Source organism: Lampetra fluviatilis, chromosome 7 (genome assembly GCF_964198595.1).
Source record: "Lampetra fluviatilis chromosome 7, kcLamFluv1.1, whole genome shotgun sequence".
NCBI classification, from domain to species: Eukaryota; Metazoa; Chordata; class Hyperoartia; order Petromyzontiformes; family Petromyzontidae; genus Lampetra; species Lampetra fluviatilis.
This window is the reverse complement of record NC_136281.1, coordinates 857,914-865,941: the sequence shown is the minus strand read 5'-3', so window position 1 is coordinate 865,941 and position 8,028 is coordinate 857,914.

Here is an 8,028-nt window from a genome sequence, read left to right as displayed (position 1 = left end):
TTGGCCGGTGTGGCGTTGAGGGAACTTTCACATCGGCAACATTTGCACCGTGGCCCTTAATGGTGTTTTCCCTCGCATCACCATGTTATTCATTCACTCAACCTCTGCTCTTCTGCTCCCCAATCACGATCACGGCCCATCGAAGCACTCTTCTGATAATTACTCCTCCCCCCCCCCGTTCACCCTTTCGTTCACTATTTGCTCATTCCACATTTACTCACCAGGCCATTCGTCCACGATCACCAGCTTGTCCTCGGGCCAACCGTTCTTCTCGACACATTTACTTCACCTTGCCACCCATTTCGTCACGTTCACGTTGGTAAGCATCCACTGTACCCTCATCTACATTTAGTTTCGGTCTGAACCCCCATTCAGGATTACATTTACAATCAACTTGTGGAGCTTAAGGGAACACGTGTCTGGCGAGAAAGGACCCCCCCCACCCCGCTTTGAACGATGAACCGTGAACTTTGGCAAAAACGACTCCCAACTGAGAAGTTGAGGCCGTTATTGGAATCCATGGCGCACTTTCCCTTCTCGGTCAAATAGATTCGCGACATGCATGCTGGTTTGGCCTCTACTGCAGCATGCCGCTCCGCTCCCTTCTTGATCTGTCTTTTACCATTGTATTATTTCGTTGCGGTAATGTGAACCTCAACTCGTGCTGTTAAGTATAAAGCGATTGCGTAACTCAAACTTCGATGGAGTATGCTGGGTGGTGCAGATTGCATGGCAGTGAAATCGTACACTAATGTCGAAGGTATTCACTTTTCTGGGTGGTTATTTTTGTTTGTATATGGGTCTTGAATTCTGGCACGTATTTAAACCGGAGAGCATATGTGACACAATACAGTACTGGTACAGACTGGTATGTGAATGCATCAACACATTTACCATACAGGATAAACACTGCACATCCATAATACACAATTACTACGGTAAAGTTTTATTATCGAATGCTACCACAAGTGTGCTGATTGGTAGTCAAATGTTTAAGAAATAAAACTTCACAGTACTGTAGCGCAGTCATGGATGACCTTTTTTCATTTTAAACTCTGCACATGTACAATTGTGTATAGAACTGGGAGTGCAGTCTACAGGAGTCCACTCGTTTATACCCAATGTTTCCGCGATGAGGCCCGAGTATGTGTCGATGGTTTCAAGATGCCAACTGCGTTCTCATGATGTTGCGTGGGGCTGACATGCAGTTGCCATGTACACCGATCGCACATGCAGAGGCGCTGTTCGCTCGTCACGACGACTCGTGACAAACCCAGTGGGATTCGGGAGCCGTGGCAGATCAGACGGATGATCGTGTGTAAGGAGGCGCGAGTGTTTTTTTTACCTACGCTGTTGGCTAACACTGTACCCATAAAACCTTAGGACTTAGGACGTCTGGGTTTCATGTTGAGATAATTCATAGCACAATTCGTTATACAAATCTATAGTGTCACGTGTTTAAGAGGAATGTCTTTGAAAATGCACAATCACACGGGATAGTATTGCACACGCAAGCGTCGGTGATGTACCCTGCCGGCACACCGCGTGCCACAACTGCGGCACACCACGCATGTGTGGGGGCAGGCAATTTGACTTGCAGACAATTATCATCTGCGTTAGACACACCAATGGCTATACTGTACTGTAATCACGCTCATGTACTACACACCGAGATCACTTAATAATCCAGGATGGATCAGCTGCATTTTCACTTTTCACATATATGGAGAACAGTTTATAATTAACATTTTCCAAAACTATGTAGCTTATCGCGTCGGCTTTCGCGACCAATATTCATAAAGGTTTTTGGGTTAGATCGCGTAAGTATAAATGTCGTAATCCTCCACTACCCGACAGGCAATTAGTAAGGGATTTATCACGTAATTAAAACGCCAATTATTAATTCAGCCTACCGGTGTGTTGGAGAGTAAATCCACAACATTTACAATTTGAGTAGCACGACGTTTCGCTAGTAATTCCATCCAGCATCATCGGGCGATTTGCCAGAATCAATTTGCCAGATGGATGTAATTAACAGCGAAACGTCGTGCTATTCAAATTGTAAATGTTGTGGATTTACTCTAACACATCGGTGGGCTGAAATAACTAATTGGCGCTTTGTTTAAGTGACAAATCCCTGACTAATTGACTGTCGGGTGGTGGAGGGTTACGACACATACGCGATCTAACCAAAAACCTTTGTTATGAATGTATGTAGCGTTACAAAGTAAATACATGATGCGTTTGAAAAATGTCGGGATTCATGTCCGTATAGTAATCGGCAGTTTAATTTGTTATGCGAAAACAAATATGCAGGTTGCGATACCTTTATTTGGGCGTCTGTGCGATCGCGTTTGGAACCACGGTATCGCCGCAGCGTCCTCGTTACCACTGTTCTCAACTTAGCGCAAATTTGCCACCCTGCAGATTGTGCGTTGAGATTGTCGCTCATGGGATCTCTGGCTGGTTAGCTTTAATTATCAAGTTGCATTGTCACATCTCTCCCCCATGTCCGCACAGGCCATCGCGTTTCCCAGGACTGTTGTGCGTCTTGGGTAACGGTGCGTCTGTATTTGTTGTTAAAAATGCAGTGAGGTGGGTTGACACAATGACTGGTGTTTGTACATGTCGTGATATGATCGACCGTCGTGAATTCACGTGCCGTGGCAACCCACGTGGTGTGCAGAGCCGTTTCCGGTACTCGACGCATTTCATAAAGCACTTAAGCTGCATACTTTGTTGCACGTTCCATGATTATTAATCGGGAATGTGTTGCCTACGTTGTACCTCTAGAACCACTGCAGCAGTTGAACAGACCGTGCGCTTGTGGCTCCACCATTTATGTCCCTAGAACAGGGGTCCTCAAACTTTTTAAACAGGGGGCCAGTTCACTGTCCCTCAGACCGTTGGAGGGCCGGACTATAGTTAAAAAAAACTATGAACAAATTCCTATGCACACTGCATATATCTTATTTTGAAGTGAAGAAACAAAACGGGAACAAATACAATATTTAAAATGAAAAACAAGTAAAGTTAAATCAACAAACTTGCCAGTATTTCAATGGGAACTATGGGCCTGCTTTTGGCTAATGAGATGGTCAATGTCCGTTTCCATATTTGTCACTGCTAGTCGTAACAAGTGATGCAAGTGTGCATCCGTTAGTCTAGATCTGGTTGGAAATTTCAAATGTTTCATTCTGGAAAAAGTCTGTTCACAGACATAAGTGCTGCCAAAGATGGTTGCCATTTTGAGTGCATGGTTCCTGAGATGAGGATATGTCTCAGAGGGGAGAGATGCATAGAAATTATGAAGGCTGCTTGACTTGAATGCGTCTTTCAGATAGTCACAATTCTGCAGTTCAGCCAGTTCCATTTGGTAAATTGTATCCACATTTTCAATGTCAATAGAAAATGGGTTACGGAAAAGCTGTATGTCCTGTTCATGGAGATGAAGCTCTTTAAATCTAAATTGGAATTCCTTTTGCAATTTTTCCAGTGAATCCACACATGTTTTGTTTGGGAATGCAACCAATGGTTTTTCTGCTAACAGATTTTGAGTTGTGGGGAGATGGCAGAAGTTTTCCTCCTTCACTTGTTTGATAAGGAGGCCTAATTTTACTTCAAATGCTTTGACATGTGATTGCATATCACAGATGAGCTTTCCTTGAAGTTGCACATTGAAACTGTTGAGTAGCTATGTTACATCTGTCAGAAAGGCAAGGTGCCATTTCCATTCTGCATCATTGAGCTCTGGTACTTCTTTGTTTTTTGAAAGCAGAAAAGCTGTAATCTGTGGAAGTAAGTCATAGAAACGTTTCAAAACTCTCCCTCGACTCAGCCAACGGACTTCTGTGTGGTACAGAACATCTTCATAGTCAACATTTAGCTCAGACAGAAATTCCTGAAATTGTCTGGTTTAGTGCATGAGCTCTAATGAAGTTAACACAAGATACCACAATTTTCATAACAGAGTCCCACTTCAGTGATTTACTACACAGCGCTTGTTGGTGGATGAGGCAGTGTATGGCTATTGGATGAGAATGGTTATGTTTGTCCATCTCTAGGTTAATGCAAGCAATTACTCCTTTCTTAGACCCCACCATGCTAGGAGCACCATCAGTTGTCACACTGGCTAGTTTAGCCCAGTTCAGCTCCAAACCATTCCCAGTTTGGCAAACCTTTTCATAGATATCCTCTCCTGTAGTTGTTCCTTTGATGCTTTGCAATGCAGCAAGCTCTTCTGTGACTTCGAAATAGTCATTCGTCCCACGAATAAAAATTAGAAGTTGTGCAGAATCACGAACATCATTGCTTTCGTCGAGTGCCAAGGAAAAATAGGAAAGTTTTTTTGTGGAGTTTTGCAATTACTGAAGCAAATTGTCTCCCATTTCTTCAATCCTCCGTGTAATTGTAGGTCCTGAAAGACTCACTGTACTAAATAAATCGGCCTTCTCTGGACACATCTCTTTGGCAACAGAAAGAAGGCATTCTTTAACAAATTCTCCCTCCACGAATGGTCTGCCAGTGCACGCTATTAGCTTGGCAACTTGAAAACTTGCTCGCAGTGATGAAATATTTAGCTGCTTCTGCTTCACAAAAGTATTTTGCTGAGTTAATGTATTTTTCAGTTTTAATATTTTATCTTTTCTCACTTCTCCGACCAAACAATCATATTTATCTTTATGTTGAGTTTCATAGTGTCGACGTAAATTGTATTCTTTGAACACAGACACTATATTCTGGCATATCAGACACACAGCTCTTTCCTTGTACTGCATGAAAAAGTAATTATAAGTCCACTGTTCTTTGAATATCCTACACTCCGAGTCAATGTTTCTCTTTCTTGACATCATTGTTTCCTAGGGAGTCAAAATTGCTATTAGTAAAATACCAATATATATACAACGCTACAAAAACAATATACCAGCAATAACTTTGCCCACACAGAGACATACAGACTGCACTGCCCATCAATGAAGTCTGATTGGGGGAACTCCGCTTTTACCCCAGGCTCACACTGGTGCGGGTGCCATTAAAAAGTTAATTACACCTGCAGTTTTGTTCGCATATCGCCGTGCGATCTGCGAACTCGCAATCGGCGGCGGCCGCCCCCTCTCCCTCTTCCACCAATGACCGTCCTTCTCATGTAGAAAAAAAGTAACAGGCAGCGGCGGCAAAAACACCCGGCGGGCCGGATAAATGTCCTCGGCGGGCCGCTGGTGGCCCGCGGGCCGTAGTTTGAGGACCCCTGCACTAGAACATTGCTGTGCCAACCCGTGTAGCCTCACTCACCACATGCTTTGATGCTTTCTCCCAGTTACAAAATAGTGGAACCTAACTATGGCCACGCATAGCCCTTGGGTGCTACGTGCTGGGTCAGTGTAGACTGGGAGTGGGACAGGGTAAGCCACCATGCCCTGAAGTAGATCCAGCAGAGATATTTGTAGTTTTCGTTGAGTGCCAGCGTCCGGTCACTGAATGGACATCATTAGGCTTGTCACGATTTCCTCCCCTCCCCCCACAACCCTTTGCAACTTGATGTATGGTCAAGGTTCGGAGTCGTGATTTGACTCGGGGTGGCTTTATTTTTTTACGTTGTGCATTTAGAAGCTCTGATGATTGTAGGGTTTCTGAGCCATTTGCTATTTTGGAAATGATCAATTCCTGCATGCATCAGTTGGTGTGATCGTAGTATAATGAGCTTGAAAGTATTGTCATTGATTAATCAATATACATCATCACCTACTTGGTGCTCTTGTGTGCTACCAAGGAATCATTTTTCTAATATAATCATAATGCAACGCTAATTTTGGTATTAACACCTAATTTGTTTGAAATTTTAAAATAACATGGTTTTTATGAAGACACGTGGCATTCAGCATAATTAAACAATTCATGTACACTGAATTGTCTAAATAAGTTTCCGACGTGGGAATAAATTATCCATCTAGAGATGAGTGCTGGGTTTAATGTTTGTTCATTAGAAAAGTAGAGAGTGTAGTAGGATTAGTCAGTGAAACATGGATGATGTTGAAGGATGAGATGAAAGAGTAAATGCGTTTTGGGATGTGGCATGACAGAAGCATGGAATGAGTCAGATGAAGAACGAAGATGTGCCGAGAGAGAATGGCCACAAGCAATATTTACTGAGAAGTCTGACGAGAAGGAAGGTGGCATATGCTGGACATATCCTAAGTGGCTCACAGCTGGAGATGTGACGAGGATGATTGTGAAGGGAAGTGAGGAAGGAAGCGGTGCAGTTGGAACAGTGAGAGTTTGACGAGACTGCATGAGAGACGAAAGATTGAGAACGATGGAAAGCATCTGTCATGGACATCGACCCCCAGATGTGAGGTTGACAATAGAGAAAAATATGAAACGCAGAATATTCAGATGGGGTTGTGCAGAAATGCAACAAGGGTGGTTTGAGTCACGTATTTATGAAATAATCATGAAACATTTAACAAACCACCTCAGTGTTACTTACTGACGTTTTCATTGTACAGTTTTCAGTTTCATTTCAGTTTCATTTATTAGGTATAACCCTGTGAGCCATGCGGCTCTTGACTCGGGTGCAACTGCAACAAAACAAAAACATGAACAAGAAACATCTTGAAGTGACTACACGCAACAGAAAAATCCAGGAAAACACAGCAAAAGTCTTCCAGAAAAAACACCATATTTCAACGCTGTGTGCAAAAATCCGAGTGGGATGCAAGTCAAACAATAACAACCATAAGACAATTTAGATTAAAGTTATCAGGCTAACTCTGTGCTACAACAAAAACAAACATGGCTAAACCAAAACATTTCCAAATCACCAAAATAAAGCGATATAGGAACTGTGATTGAAATTTAACAATAAACGATATACATAACATGTACGACCAAGCTTCGCAGCCATAGCTGGCTGCATGAGTCACTCCATAACAGGAGTATCAGCAGTATCAAAACATTTCAATGCACCCTTAAAGACCAGCACACTATAATCAAAACTCAAGATCATACTTTGCAGCGGTCATCCGGAACGATACATTTGATTTCAGGCCATTCTGAATAGCAGTGGCAGCTAGGGGTGTACAACTCCTCTAGAGCAGTTTTGAGTGAAGATCTCATAGGTAGTGATCCAAGTTGCAGTTTATTGGCGATAGCATTCCAGACCCTGGGGGCATCAATAGAAAAGGCCCTTCCTCCAGTATTTGTACGGCAATAAGGAATGTGAAGCTGGTAAATGAGCGAAGACCTTAGGTCACATTTGTTCTTCGAAACAGTGAGGAGATCCAGCAGGTAGTCTGCTGATTTTTTGTAAGTACATCATGGATAAATAAAATCTGATGCACAAGCCGTCGATCATTGAGAGATGTTAAGTTTGACCCAATGTAGATGCCACAGTAATCAAGTAGAGGTAGTATGGTAGCTTTTATCAATTCCAAGCGGAACATAGGGGGAAAGCAGTGCTTGTGTCGATACAGAAAAACAATTTTTTATTTTATTTTTACCAATATAATCAATTTGATCTTAAAAATTCAGTTTTGAATCAAAGATGACCCCAATATATTTAAAGATTTTGACTTGCTCTATTTGATCATTATTTAAGGAATGTAATTGGGGAAAAATAACTTTCTGCTTTAGTCCTGGTGAAAAGCATAGCACCTTGGTTTTGGAGGTATTCAGGACTAGTTTAAGAGCAACTAGCTGATGTTAATTTTGTAGCTTTCGTGACTGCAGGAATTATTCTTAGGTTCTTTCGGTAAAGTCACGTATAAAGATAAAATAATAAATTAAATAATAGCATACTACGTCGTTTCGATTGCAACACAAGCAATCATCATCAGGTATAAAAGAAATAGCAACAAAAATCTAACCAGAAAACTATAGACAGACATATAAGCAGACAGACATCATAAAGATACACAGAGAGAACACGTATCGGCACAAAGAGAGAGGTCGTCTCTGTGACGGGGCCTTAAATTCTAACTTAGCAATCTTTGAAATACGTAATCAACCGGGCTATGTGTTAATTGTGTG